Source organism: Alexandromys fortis, unplaced genomic scaffold (assembly GCF_014885135.2).
Source record: "Alexandromys fortis isolate MF-2015 unplaced genomic scaffold, M_Fortis_MF-2015_v1.1 scaffold_44, whole genome shotgun sequence".
NCBI lineage: Eukaryota > Metazoa > Chordata > Mammalia > Rodentia > Cricetidae > Alexandromys > Alexandromys fortis.
The window spans coordinates 10893348-10908869 of NW_026067921.1; the positions used below are offsets into that span (position 1 = coordinate 10893348).

The following is a 15522-nucleotide window of genomic DNA, read 5'->3' on the forward strand; positions in this document are numbered from 1 at the left end:
GACAGAGTTATCTCTGTAGTCTGTCCTGGAACTAGCTCTTGTAGTCCAGGCTGGCCTCAAACTCACAGAGATCCACCTGCCTCTGCCTCCCGAGTGCTGTGATTAAAGGCATGTGCCACCACCGCCTGGCTTGAATTCTAAATTTAAGCCATGCTAAGAAGGTATATTTTTTGGTGTTAGGCTCAAATGTTCTATGGATGTCTGTTAAGTCCATTTGAGTCATGACATCTGTTAGTTCTCTTATTTTTCTTTTAAGTTTCTGTCTGGCTGTCCTGTCTGAAGATGGAAGTTAGAGAATAATCCCACACTAGCTCAGAACTGCATATAATAAAGGGTTGTTTATTTAGGGGTGGACTCACAGATCACAGTCCTCTGTATGAACGGGGAACAGGAACCGAATCTAGAATCTGGGAGAGGGAGAGAACCATTTTTAGAAGCAGAAAAATGTTCAGAATCATCTTACCCTCTCTTGACAAGGTTTGGCAGACTTTTTTCTTGTATCCTGCATGTCCTGTCCAGACACCATGCATTTTGTCAGTGGTTGAGGCATGGGCAGTTCTTTGCCCAAAGGCCAGTTTTGCCAAGAAGAAAACAAGCTCCAAGTGGAGTGTCTTCGAGTATGTGCACATGCACGAGCGCGCGTGCGCACACACACACACACACACACACACACGTACAAGCTTTACAACTGCATGTATAGTATAAGAGACCACACCCAAGTGGGCTGGTATCTGAAAGGCTATTGGCTAAAGAAGTTCCAACAGCACCAGAGAAAGAACTGAAAAAAAAAAAAAAAAAGGCAACCACAAGGAAAGGAATAAAAAACAATTTACAAGTTGGGTGGTGATGGCGCACGCTTCTAATCCTAACACTCAGGATGCAGAGGCAGGCAGATTTCTGTGAGTTTGAGGTTAGCCTGGTCTACAGAGTGAACTTCAGGACAGCCAAGGCTACACAGAAAATGCTGTCTCAAAACAAGAAACAACAAACAAACAACAACAACAACAAAACCCTCCTTTTGTTTCGAAATTGAAACATTGCTATGGAACTTTTTCTGCTTGTGACAAATATGCCACCATTGTTCATTATTCTATTCTTGTAACAGTGACACTCAAGGCTTGTGACATTCATCACAAGTCATGAGACACAACTGCTGACAGTTATCCTTGAACCCCAGTGAGGGCATCAGTGAACAGACACAAAGCCAAAATGTTCCCAGCACTGAAACCGTTCGAGGTCAACTTATTTTACTGTTTCATACATTAGTGCGATATATCTTGAGCATACAATGTATATTTATCTTTCATTATGTTATCCTTTCTTTTTATTTTTTACTCTGAGTTCTTTTTAAAAAGTACATTTACAGTCTTTTAAAATTTAGTTTATTATACTTAATTAAAAGTTCTGTGACAGTTTCATGTATGCGATGAATTTTAGTCCTTCTTACCCCATAGTATCCTGTCTCACTCCCCCTCCTTCTTATATAGAAACCCTTCTTCCCTTGATTCCCTTCCTATGTGCGTGCATGTATGTGTGTGTGTACACACGCATGTGTGCGTGCATGTGTGTGTGTCTGTGCGTGCGTGTGTCCCACTGAGTTTAAATGGGACTGTCTGCATAAGCATGGGTAGGAGGTAATTTAGTGGAGCATTAAACTGCCAACAGCTCCTCATGGAGGCGTGGAAACCCATGAGCCCTTCTCCCATCCACAGTAAAGTGTCAGTGAGCCCCATCTTATGCAGGTCACCATAGCTGCTGTGATCCCGTCTTGTGCAGGTCCTATGCAGGTCACACAGCTGCTGTGAGCCCCGCCTTGTGCAGGTCCTATGTATGCATGTCACACAGCTCCTGTGAGCGCTGTTTTGTGCAGGTCCTACCTATGCAGGTTACGCAGCTGCTGCGAGCCCCGTCTTGTGCAGGTCCTGTGCAGGTCATGCAGCTCCTGTGTTAATAACTGCATCCTGTCCAGAAGACTGTTCCACAGCAATGCTTCCCATTCTCCAGCTCTTACATTCTGCCTGCCCCCTCTTCCACGATGTTCCTTGAGTATCGGGGTGTGCAGGTGATACAGACGACTGGAATAGGGCTGGACACGCAACAGTCACTCACTGTCAACACTCTAAGCAGTCGCGAGACTGTGTCAACTCCTGCTCTCTAACTTCCCTGACCAAGGCTGAGAGCAGGGCTAGCCTGTGAGTACAAGGGTAACTAGATACATACTTATCATGTCATTTTAGCAAAATGACAGTACTAGGTCCTTCCCTGGGGCTTGTGACCTTCCAGGTCACGAGCTTTTTAACAAATTTACACTCTCAGGCATGCTTACAAGGCAAGCACCTCACTGAACCACCCCTACATCCTCCCCCTAATTTTTCTTTTTCATTCCTAAAGGATCCTTGTAATTACATTAGCCATGCCCAGACAATCCAGACAATCTCCGTATCCTTTTTAATTTAATTTAATTGTTTTGAAACAGGGTCTTTTCATGTTGTCTAGGCTGGCCCCAAACTCCTAGTTTTGATGATCCTTTTGCCTCTATGTTCCAAGTAGCTGAAACTACAGATGTGAGCCACCAGACCCAATTCCCCTATTTTATTTTCAACGTTTTTTTTTTATTAATTTTATTGAGCTATACATTTTTTCTGCTCCCCCCTTCTTTCCCCTCCCCTTCTACCCTCTCCCATGGTCTTCATGTTCTCAATTTACTCAAGAGATCTTGTCTTTTTCTACTTCCCATGTAGATTAGATCCATATATGTCTCTTTTAGGGTCCTCATTATTGTCTAGGTTCTCTGAGATTGTGAATTGTAGGCTGATTTTCTTTGCTTTATGGAATCCACTTATGAGTGAGTTTATAGGATGCTTGTCTTTCTTCATCTGAGTTACCTCACTCAATATGATGTTTTCTTTTTTTTCTGGATTTTTGAGACAGGGTTTCTCCATAGCTTTTGGATCCTGTCCTGGAACTAGCTTTTGCAGATCAGGCTGGCCTCGAACCACAGAGATCCACCTGCCTCTGCCTCCCGATTGCTGGGATTAAAAGCATGCGCCACCATTGCCCAGCAATATGATGTTTTCTAGCTCTATCCATTTGCCTGCAAATCTCAAGATGTCTTTTTTTTCTAATGTGTAGTACTCCATTGTGTAAATGTACCATATTTTCCTTATCCATTCTTTGGTCGAGGGGCATTTAGGTTGTTTCCAGGTTCTGGCTATGACAAACAAAGCTGCTATGAACATAGCTGAGCACATGTCCTTGTTGTATGATTGAGAATCCTTTGGATATATACCCAAAAGCTGGGTCTTGAGGAAGGTTGTTTCCTAATTTTTTGAGAAATTGCCATACTGATATCCAAAGAGGCTGTATCAGTTTGCACTCCCACCAGCAATGCAGGAGTGTTCCCTTTACCCCACATCCTCTCCAGCATTGTCATTAGTGTTTTTGATCTTGGCCATAAGGATGTTGAACATTTCCTTAAGTGTCTTTCAGTCATTTTAGATCCTCTGTTGAGAGTTCTCTGTTTAGGTCTGTACCCCATTTTTTTTTTTTACTGGATTATTTGTTGTTTTGATGGCCAATTTCTTGAGTTCTTCATATATTTTGGAGATCAGTCCTCTGTCTGATGTGGTGTTGATAAAGATCACTTCCCATTCTATAGGCTGCCATTTATATAGCCAAAATAAAGTAAAGAAACTTCTGGAAGCATCACAATCCCTGACTTCAAACTCTACTACAGAGCTACAGTATTGAAAACAGCCTGGCACTGGCACTAACACAGACAGGAGGACCAATGGAACCGAATCAAAGACCCAGATATTAAACCACACATCTATGAACACCTGATTTTTGGCAAAGAAGCAAAAAAAATATAAAATGGAAAAAAAGCATATTCAACAAATGGTGCTGGCATAACTGGATATCAACATGTAAAAGAATGAAAATAGACCCATATCCATCACCATGCACAAAAGTCAAGTCCAAATGGATTAAAGACCTCAACATAAAGCCAGCCACACTGAACCTCAGAAGAGAAAGTGGGAAGTACACTTGAACACATTGGCACAGGGAACCACTTCCTAAATATAACCCCAGCAGCACAGACACTGAGAGAAACAATTAATAAATGGGACCTCCTGAAACTGAAAGCTTCTGTAAAGCAAAGGACACGGTCAACAAGACAAAACAGAAGTCAGCCGGTTAGCAGCGTTCAGTCTTCCTCACCTGTCCCCCAGGTCACACCTTCTGGGAACCAGAGCGCTGACATCTGTGTGTATGTGATGGGGTGGGCGCTTGTGGACACTGCAGTTCTCACTGCCACAGCATGTGTTTTTATAAATTTTCTATCTGGAAAGAACTTAGGTAAAAACAACAACAAAAAAATGGAACAACAAAAATCTTGCACTTGGGCCGGGAAGTACAGAAATGTAAGATTATTTTTCATAGGAAAGCAGCAACAGCAGGTGACTTCAAAGAAGGTGTGGCAGAAAATAAAAGTTCTCTGTAATCAAACTCTGACTGATGGTGGAGAATGGGAGTTCTCATTGATCCCAAGCAAGAATGACGGGGACTTCCCTCTGCCTTCTGAGGCTGATTCTGAGCTCACACTTCTGTTCATATGTCAGCAAATAGACTGACAATCCAAACACACTGGCTACTCTTCCGAAGAACCCAGGTTCATTTCCCAGCAGCCACATGGTGGTTCACAGTCATCTGTAACTCCAGTCCCAAGGGATCTGATGCCCTCTTCTGTCATCTGTGGATATTGTTTACACATAGTGTACACACACACACACACACACACACACACACACACACATATATATGCAGGCAAACTACCCACAGGTATAAAATAAAAATAAGGGAAAAACAATTGAATTACTGATAGATTCTACAACATGGACGGACCTTGAAAATACTATAGGAAGCAAAAGAAGCCGCTCACAAATGGCCACACAGTATATGGTTCCTCCTGTATGAAATGTTTGGAATAGAGAAGACTATAGATGAAGGAATCAGATTAGTAGATGCTAGCGATTGGGAAGGAGAAAATAATAGGGAAAGACTGGTTGGAACAACACAAGGCTTACTTTCAGAGTAGTGTAAGCCTTCTGACTACTAGATAGTGTCATAGTTGCTGTTCTGTTGCTGTGGGGAGACACCATGGCCAAAGCTACTTATTTTTTTTAAAGTATTTATTTATTTATTATGTATACAATGTTCTGTCTGTGTGTATGCCTGCAGGCCAGAAGAGGGCACTAGACCTCATTACAGATGGTTGTAAGCCACCTTGTGGTTGCTGGGAATTGAACTCAGGACCTTTGGAAGAGCAGGCAATGCTCTTAACCGCTGAGCCATCTCTCCAGCCCCTCAAAGCTACTTATAAAAGAAAGAATTTATTTATTTTTAGTTCATACATCTTTACTTGCAAGTGTTCGTTGCAATGAGCCATTGGTCTGGTTCGAGGCCTCTGGCTCTTGCAACATTATCAACGCTGAGCCATCACTGGGATTCCTCTGGGATATCCTGTTATTGTCCTGTGTCATAGAGATGACATGCTCAGGACCATCCCAAACCCACATGCTTAGGATCATCTCCCACCCACATGCTCAGGACCCCCCCCCCCCACTTGGTTCTTTCTCCAGGGGTCTTTACTTTCTTCCCCACATACCAAATCTTTCTTCTTCCCCCTTCTCTAACAGTCAACAGATGACTATCTGAGGCTGACCCTAGGTATCATGAAGCTAAAAATGGTTAACTTTCTAATATGGAGAACTAGCAGGGCTCAGACCCCTTACGTTTGAGTTATCACCACAGGAGAGGCATCTCCCTGTAACCTAAGGTCTGACTTACTTGTTTGAGAAGACTTTAGAAGTCAAAGGACAGCAGGAGCCATTAGATCCAGGAAGAGGCCAGAGGATTCCTCTCTGGAGCCTTTAGGTGCAGTGTGACTCTACTGACCCCTTCACTTTGCACCTATGGCCTCTAGAACTATGGGAGACGAAGTCTTTGCTGCTTCAGGTAGATGGTTTTGTAGTTCTTTATTATGGCAGCCATGGAAAAATGCATACATTTGGTGAAGATGCTGGAGGGGAGGGTGTGCGGTAAGTACTCAGCTAACTGTGCCCTTACGGGGACGTTTTGGTCATCAGGATTCCCATTGCCTACATGTGTGCCAGACAGGAAGGTGGTGCTTCATTTGTGGGCCTTGACACGGTCAAAAACTAATTAGTAATAAGTTTAGGCAATAGGTAAGTCCTGCCACCTTTTACTCCCACAGTGAGGGTGCCTCCAGAGGGGATTTCTTTGTGAAATCTATGTCTGAAGGGGCACAGAGTCCCCCCTAAAAGACACCCCCAGGATTGGTGCTTCCCTTTTCTTCTCCAGATTACCACTCTGCACCTCCAGATGGAAGCACCCCGCTTTTCAGAATTGCTGCTTCCTTGACCACTGTGTCTAGGACTCTGTTAATTCTTCCTGAACCTTCCCTCCTACACAGCAACATCCTTTTCTTCTGCTGGAATTTGTTCTCTTATATTTATGACTTGTGTCTCTTTTTCCGCCCCCTCAGTAAACCCTGCTGGTTATTTAGGTCCCGTATTTGGTCTTCTCTTTACTCTCTACAGCTCTCTTGGCTAACTGTCCGGTTTCCTCAACCTTAGCGGCCACCTACAGTGCGCCTCCCACTTCTGTTTCCGTGTAGTTTTCCCCAGGCTCCAGCTTCCTGCATTCAGTGCAGTTCCTGCCTGGGATGCCAGTGACTTCTGACTCCATTTGTTCTAATCCCTTTCCTCGTTCATCATCTCCTCTGGCTGGAGTCACAGAATCCCCGTTTCAAACTGAAAAGGCCATGCAGAGGGGTTCTTTTTCTCCATTTTTTGAGGCGGTATCCCATATCTTTTAATTTTTTGCTACCGTTTGCTTTCCTTTCTTTCTTTCTTTCTTTCTTTCTTTCTTTCTTTCTTTCTTTCTTTCTTTCTTTCTTTCTTTTTTTTTTTGTGACAGGGCAAGGTCTCACTTTGTCATCCAAACTGACACCTCAAACTTGAAGCAACCCTCTTGCCTTTGCCTTCCAAGTGCTAAGATTCCCTGCATGAGCTATCTGCCTGGCTAGAAGTTTTATTGATGCAAAAGATAGATATTGAGCAGTTTTGGGAGGGAAATAAAGGAGAATGAAAGCTATCCAAAGAATTACAGCTGGTGGCAATGTGGGTATTAACCAATCAACAGTCTATGGAAGCTTGTCTCCGCCAACTTTAACATGCTAAGGGCAGATTTTAGGTGTGAAAATATGCACTACAGAAGAAATCATAGGCAGAAATGTAACAAAGTCAACAGCACCTCCAGATTCTTTTGTGTCTCTCCCATTCATTCAGTTTGCAGGCACAGCATAGGGGGTCACTCCTTTTGGCCACTGTGTCTCATCCTCATGCCAAACTGAGCCCCAGGAAGTCTGTCAGTGGGTAGGAAGTTAATTTGCTCTGGCCCCCATCCTGGACCCTGTATCAGGTTCTGCCTTTCCTCTCTGTAATGAGGCCCTCTAGGTTCTGCTCTTAATGCATTCCGGGGCAAACAAATCTAGAGCCTTTTGTTAGGTTCTTGTGTTTTGAAGCCACCATTCCTCTTACTCCACGTACTCCCTTAGATCAGAGACAGCAAAGATGTCTATGAAATCATAGACAAAAACAAAACAAAAATAAAAAAAATGCAATGGTTTAGGTTTCCTATTTTATTTTTTAGGGTTTTGGGTATAATAGTCACTTTCTACCATGGAGCTCCAGTCTAGCTCAGAGGGCCACTTCCCTTAAAAATTTAACATTATCTGGTGGTGGTGGTGGCGCACCCCTTTAATCCCTGCACTTGGGAGGCAGAGACAGGCAGATCTGTTCGAGGCCAGCCACAGAGAAACCCTGTCTCGAAAAAAAAAATCAAAATCAAACCAAAATAAAACAAAAAGCCACTTAGCAGTATTCGTGGAACTAGAGGTGAGCTTGGGAGCTGAGAGGTAGAAAAAGAACCTACATAACAAGATCTGGTTTCAAATGGATGAGATTATCCAATTCCAGCATTCTGTCACTAAAGATGTGAAGTTTTGACAGACAGGGGACTCCAGAATGTACTGATGAAGATGCCCGCATGGCTAATACTGGCTGTTTCCCCCAGTGCATTAGTGGACGGCGTGCTTTGGAGACATCCAGTAATGATTATAATGGTACCCGCAGCAGCTCTGGCCTCATTTCTGGCAGTCATGTCTTAATTAGGTGGGTTTTGACTCTTCATTATTTTCTTACCATGTTTTCCTTAACAGAATACTTTAGCTATTTTGTGCCATTAGAAGGAAGAGGCCCGCAGAAGTTGCCGCATTACAAAATGGATCTGACAGAAAAGACCATTAATGCTTCCTCCCTGTCCAAGCCTCGTCAGTAATTAGGGACTTACATAAACAGCCCTGCTTACATTATTTGGATGACAGTCTCTAAGGACAATGCCAGCAGCGTGCTGCACTCCGCTCTTCATAAAAGCAAAAGCGATTAGTCTGCTATATAACCTAATCATCTGAAAAATGTAATTCCCACAGCAGCGTTTGTTATCGCTGCTTTTGGAAAAGGGCAGCTGGCAGACAGAATTCTGACACACTAGGTTGTACCACACACACTAGTCAAATGAATGTTTCTCCACAAGGGGCCTGGAACCCACACTGTCCCCGAAGGGGCTTCCCCTGAGAGCAAGGTGAGGGGGATTCTTAGCAAGTTCCCTTTGACTCTTCATCTGTTGGATGGATTGTAGGAATAAATGCTGAGTAAACACTGGTGTAGGAGTAGTCTTACAAAGATGACCAAGGGGCTGGAGAGATGGCTCAGTGGTTAAGAGCATTGCCTGCTCTTCCAAAGGTTCTGAGTTCAATTCCCAGCAACCACATGGTGGCTCACAACCATCTGTAATGAGGTCTGGTGCCCTCTTCTGGCCTACAGANCCATCTGTAATGAGGTCTGGTGCCCTCTTCTGGCCTACAGACATACACACAGACAGAATATTGTATACATAATAAATAAATAAATATTAAAAAAAAAACAAAGATGACCAAGGTTCATAGTGGACATTGGAGGAGCTTCCAGAGTTTCCATTCAGCCAACAGTACACCTTTCCTGGGAGCCTCGGGCATGTGAGACTGTGGCCAAATGCTGCCATAAAGGTGGGAGATGTAGCTTCAGGCCTCAGGGAGTCTTTTATACCCTGGACCACTAGTCCCGATGTCTACAGTTCTCCCTCAGAACTGGTCATCTGATTGAAGTCGTACTCAGCCATGTCCTTCGCTCTAACCTATTGGGCTATTTTGGACTAAGTCTCATGACTTGCCGAATTCATGAAAATGCTAACTTTCAATGTGTTGAGAGGGACAGTCTTTGGGAGGTAATTACGTCATGAGATGTGGCCCTATGGATAGTACTAGTGCCCTCGTAAGAAGCAAGCCAGGAAGCTCTCTCCCTTCCTGTGGGTTTTTGCCCTGGGAGGGTGCAAGTGAGAAGGGGCTCTCTGTAACCACTAGCCAGGCCTTGATCATAGACTTCAAACTTCTAGAGCTACGAACAATAAATTGTTATTTAAGCAATGCAAGTGCTCAGTTTTAGCAGTCTTGGTGGGTTTCCCATTTCTTTTTCCTTATCCTCCTTGTAACGTGGTCAGTGTGTTTTCTTTTGCTGTCTTCACCTGATATCTTACTACGGCAAGTTAGACTTCCCATCGCACTTGGTGGCAGATAACCGATGACATGACATATTAAAAAGTATTATTTGATCCATAATAGATCTTGGTAAAGGACACATTTTTTCCCCATTTCCTCCTTTAAAATATTATACATCTGACAGAAGGTTAGTACATTTCTCAGCCTTCATCGGAGAAGCTTGTTTTTGCAGTGGTTGGTGTTGGGTGCAGAGGCCCACAAATGGTCAACATGCAGAACATAGAGACTGCAGAGTGCTTAGACATTAATGGGATAAGTTCCGAGCCCCTTGAGGGTCAAAATGCACCATAGAAGAGGGGCAGAAGGATTATAAGAGCCAGAGGGAATGGATATCTGCAGTGAAACAGACACGACAAGGCCATTGCACACATGAGCTCACAGAGGCCATGCCTACATGCATGAGACCTGCAGACACATGCATGAGACCTGCAGACACATGCATGAGACCTGCAGACACATGCAAGAGACCTGCAGACACATGTATGAGACCTGCAGACACATGTATGAGACCTGCAGACACATGTATGAGACCTGCAGACACATGTATGAGACCTGAAGACACATGTATGAGACCTGCAGACACATGTATGAGATGTGCAGACACATGTATGAGACCTGCACACATATGCATGAGACCTGCAGGCACATGCATGAGACCTGCACACACATGTATGAGACCTGCAGACTCATGCATGAGATGTGCAGACACATGCATGAGACCTGCACACATATGCATGAGACCTGCAGACACATGCATGAGATGTGCAGACACATGTATGAGACCTGCAGACACATGCATGAGACCTGCACACACATGCATGAGGTGCACAGACATGTATGAGACCTGCAGACACATGCATGAGACCTGCACACACATGTATGAGGTGCACAGACATGTATGAGACCTGCACACATATGCATGAGACCTGCAGACACATGTATGAGATGTGCAGACACATGTATGAGACCTGCACACACATGTATGAGGCCTGCCGACACATGCATGAGACCTGCAGACACATGTATGAGACGTGCAGACACATGTATGAGACCTGCAGACACATGCATGAGACCTGCAGACACATGTATGAGATGTGCAGACACATGTATGAGACCTGCACACACATGTATGAGGCCTGCCGACACATGCATGAGACCTGCAGACACATGTATGAGATGTGCAGACACATGTATGAGATGTGCAGACACATGTATGAGACCTGCAGACACATGCATGAGACCTGCAGGCACATGCATGAGACCTGCAGACACATGTATGAGACCTGCAGACACATGCATGAGATGTGCAGACACATGTATGAGACCTGCACACATATGCATGAGACCTGCAGACACATGCATGAGACGTGCAGACACATGTTTGAGACCTGCACACACATGTATGAGACTTGCACACACATGTATGAGATGTGCAGACACATGTATGAGACCTGCACACACATGTATGAGGCCTGCAGACACATGTATGAGACCCGCAGACACATGCATGAGACCTGCACACACATGTATGAGACCTGCACACACATGTATGAGACCTGCAGACAAATCCCAGCTTACACAGATCAGAGGCTCATGAAGTCCTACTATGTCTAAAAGCCAACCGATGGCTGCCGAGGGAGAGAGAATGAGTTTTTGTCAGGGATGCGCCCCCTAAATGGCTTCCCATGCATCAGTAGATGGTTCTCTACCCATGCACACAGGCAGCACTAAATGGACTCAATGGCTTAAAAAAACAGAGGATACAAAGTTGGGAGGGGAAAGTGGTAAGGGGTCATGGAAGGAATTGGAAGGGAGGAAATGGGGGATATATATGACCCAAACACATTAGAAGCATGTATGAAATTCTCTATTTTATTTCACATGTATGAGTGTTTTGCTTACATGTATGTCTGTGCACCATGTTCATGCAATGCCTTCAGAGGACAGAAGAGAGCAGGAAATCTCCTGAAACTGGAGTTAAGATGGTTGTGAGCCACCATACTGGCCCAAACCAGAGACTCTAGGAGACCAGCCAGTGTTTGTAACCTCTGAGCAATCTCTCCAGACATCACCAAACAAATTTCTCAAAGACATTATCTTTACCACTTGTCTGCAGAAAACAGAGAGGGGTTTCTAGGGCTCCAATAGTTTGGGCACATAGCTCAGAAAGGGGATGCCTCCTTACAGAGGATTTGGATTGTGGTTGGTCATGATTAATGTGGCTTAAAGTTTTTCATCAGCCACACTGAAACAATCATCTGTGCAGCACCACAATTACTAAAGCCTCTAGGAGGCAAAGCCCAGACCTGCAAAGTCCCATATGGGGCCAGGGATGCTCTTCCTTATCCCCCTGTTTGCTAAACACACACTCAAAATATCTCTTTCCTTGCTCTCATCTCCGTCCTTCCTCCATCTCGACTATCCCATTCCCTCAAGTTCTCCTTCACCCTTCCCTTCTCTCCTCATCTTCCCCTTCTGCCCTCTCTACTCACCCTACCCCTATGTTCCCAATGTTGCCAGGTGATCTTATCTATGACCCTCTTCCTTTAAAGTAATTTGTTTTAAATTTATTTTATATGCATTGGTGTGAAGGTGTCAGAGCCTTGGCACTGGAGCTACAGACAGTTGTGAGCTGCCATGTGTGTGCTGGGAATTGAACCCAGGTCCTCTGGAAGAGCAGCCAGTGCTCTTAACCACTGAGCCATCTCTCCAGCCCCCGAGCCATCTCTCCAGCCCCTACTAAACACACACTCATACACCAAGAAATAAACTTACTTGGGTTTGCCTTGGACAGTGTCCTCGTGAGTCCTGATGTCACCCTGGAGAAGTGCTGAGGAAAAGCTGACAGACATTTTGACCCTGCCCTAATTCAGACTACTCAACTCCTTGTGCACACACAGAGGATGAAAGGGAGTCCTGGTGTTTGCAGGAGAAAGTCACAGAGAATATTTTCATCCCAGATGTTGAACATTTTATTGGAATTCATTAAAAATAGGCAGCTTATTAGGTGTGCTTTCTCTGGCTGACATAATTTGTCTCATAATGAATAAATAAATATGGTTGTCCTCCCCATTTTGTTGGCAGGGTTAGGTTTATAGAACGTTAGCGTTTTTTTTTTTTTTTTTTTTTTTTTGGTTTTTCGAGACAGGGTTTCTCTGTAGCTTTGGTGCCGATCCCGGAACTAGCTCTTGTAGACCAGGCTGGCCTCGAACTCACAGAGATCCGCCTGCCTCTGCCTCCCGAGTGCTGGGATTAAAGGCGTGCGCCACCACCGCCCGGCAACTTTAGCGTTTTTATCTAGTCTCAAAACTCAGAACCAGTCTTCTTTGTACTGTGTTGCTATAATCAGGATGAGTCCAGATAAACTGCTTGAGGCATTTGAAAGGAAATAAAATGTCCCCCCCCCCCAAAAACTACTTGACTCTTTTATTTTTGTTTTGTTTTGACATGGGGTCTCACCATGTAGCCTTGGCTGGCCTGGAACTCACTCTGTAGACCTGGCTGGCTTTGAACTCACAGAGATCCACCTGCTTCTGCCTCCTGACAGTAATACCAGGCACAACAGCAAAGCAACTTGATTCTTTCTCTTCTTTCTCATGTATATATTGTGTATGTGCTCCCTCCCCCAGGGTCTTTTTTTCCTATTTATTTATTTATTTTTGTTTTTACTTAGCTATATTTTTTTCTCCACTCCTCTCCCTTCCTCCCCCTCCTCTTCTATCCTCTCCCATGATTTCCATGCTCCCAATTTACTCAGACGATCTTGTCTTTTTCTACTTCCCATATAGATTACCCCCAGGGTCTTATATAGCCCAGACTAGCCTCCAATTCTCTGTGTAGAAGAACCTATCTTTGAACTCTCAATCCTCTGACTCCCACTTCTTTTAAATAATTTTTTATTATTATTTTGTGTGTATGAATGTTTGCCTGCATGTGTCCTGCTTGCAATGCCCTCAGGAAGACAGAAGGGGGCATCAGCTCCCTTGGGACTGGAGCTGTCAGGTGGGTGCTGGGAATTGAACCCGGAGGAGCTAGTGCTCTTAATGCCCCTCCCCAGCCATTGCTCTAGCCCCCTTCTTCAGCACCTCCAAATCCAATTCCTCTTCTTCCTCCTTCCCCCCTCGCCCCCTCCCCACTTACATTTTTAGTTTTTTTGAGACAGCTGCTCACTATATACAGCCCAGTAGCCCAGGCTGTACTGGAACTTGCCGTGTAGCTAAACCTGGGCTCATACTTGCAGTGATCCCCCTGCCTCTGCCTCCCCACGGGTGAGATTACAGGTCTGTATCATCATGTTGGATCCACAGTCTACTTTTTTTCCCTGTCTTCCTGCTTTCTGCAGTGGGAGGAAGGGTAACTCCTGCAAGTTTTGCTATACGTGTGTGTTTGATTTTTCTAGGGCAGTGGTTTTCAGCCTTCCTAACGCTGCGACCCAAGTCCTCATGTTGAGGTAACCCCCAGCCATAAACGTGTTTTCATTGTTACTCCACAACTGTAATTTTGCTACCGTTAAGAATCATAATGTAAATAGCTCATATGCAGGATCTCTAATATGCGACCCCCATGAAAGGGTCGTTCAACCCCCAAAGGGGTCGCAAACTACGTGTTGAGAATCTCTGCTTTAGGGGATTCTCTGGACCATTATGAGGACTTGGTTGTAGCGGTTACTGAACACTTATAAAAGACCTGAGTTAAGTCTGCAGATTTCTAAGCAATGTGACTACGAATCTAGAGGACCGCTGGATTATGGTAGGAAGCCTTCGGGGAGTGTGAGTTTTCTAAACCTGTTTTATGTCATTAGAGCTACATGATGGTCTTTTGTTTCCAGGGTGGCTTTGAACAGCAGACAGCCCAGGTCTCCCGCAGCAAAAGACTCACCCAAACAAGCGACTAAACCCGCCGTTGGCTGCACGCTGCTGCGGGTCACTCCCATTTGCTGCAGCTGCCGGTGTTTTCAGCGCCCCAGCCCTGTTGGGTCTCTGAAGAGGCAAATTGCATATCTCGCTGTGCACGGCCTACCTTTGTGCAGCCATTCGCTCCTCTGTAAAATGTTCTGCGGGCACAAAAGCCGCGGCTGAGAGGGACAGCTCGGGGCGTTGAGTCCGGGGAGCCTGCGCCTTCTCCAGCGGGACCACGCGGCTGACCCTGCCTAGGAAACTAATGGAGCGTTCCTAAGAGCCCCCAAGTCCAGCGTGGCTCGTCGCAACGTGCTCCCCACCCTCCAAGCCCCCAGGTGAGATTAAAACCAACAAACCCAGAGGCGCCAGACAGCCTTGGCCGCCTGCGGATAATCCCGGAATTCCACCTGCATTTTGAGTCTGTTTTGTTTTGTGGAAAGAAAGAAATGTTGTCAGACCGTTATTTTTTCTTTTTCTTTGTTTTCTTGCACTTTCTTTTCTGGGGGTGACGTCGAACATTTCCTCTGAGATCGAGTGCAAAAAGTCAGATTTTTTTTCTTTAATCTGCGTGAACGACTTTGTTTTAATGTAGAATATGAGATCTCAGAACCGCCTTTTACCAACCCCTGCAAGGCTTCAAACTGCCGCGGAAGAACGGTGGTTGAAAAAGCCCCTGGCGCGCAAGCGATGCTGCAATTTGTGGGTGTCTGTTTCCGCCTTTATATTCAAATATATTTCCCTGGAAGAATTTTTAATTGGAGATTTCGCCTTGAGATGTTTAGATAAACCAGACAGGGAGCCAAAACGAGTTATTTCACTTCTTAACCAACCTTTATTTTTCAGTTTTCTTCCCCCCGCCCCCCCCCCCGCGGTTCTTGCCCCGAA

At 44.9% G+C, this 15522-nt stretch overlaps 1 protein-coding gene and 1 non-coding gene across 3 annotated transcripts in view; one reads left to right on the plus strand and one right to left on the minus strand.

Moving 5' to 3' along the window:
• Znf800 (zinc finger protein 800) overlaps positions 1 to 15522 on the plus strand; it is a 216269-nt gene that overhangs the window by 15368 nt on the left and 185379 nt on the right. Inside the window, exon 2 of one of the 2 annotated variants that reach the window (XM_050141655.1) lies at positions 14568 to 14972. The exons of the other annotated variant lie outside the window; for it this stretch is intronic. The gene's annotated coding sequence lies outside the window, so the exon portion shown is untranslated. The remainder of the gene's footprint in view (positions 1 to 14567; positions 14973 to 15522) is intronic. 2 annotated transcript variants of the gene reach the window in all.
• Positions 10140 to 10283, minus strand: LOC126501237 (small nucleolar RNA SNORA17). Its single transcript, XR_007591592.1, has one exon. It is a non-coding gene; the product is annotated as a small nucleolar RNA SNORA17 (small nucleolar RNA).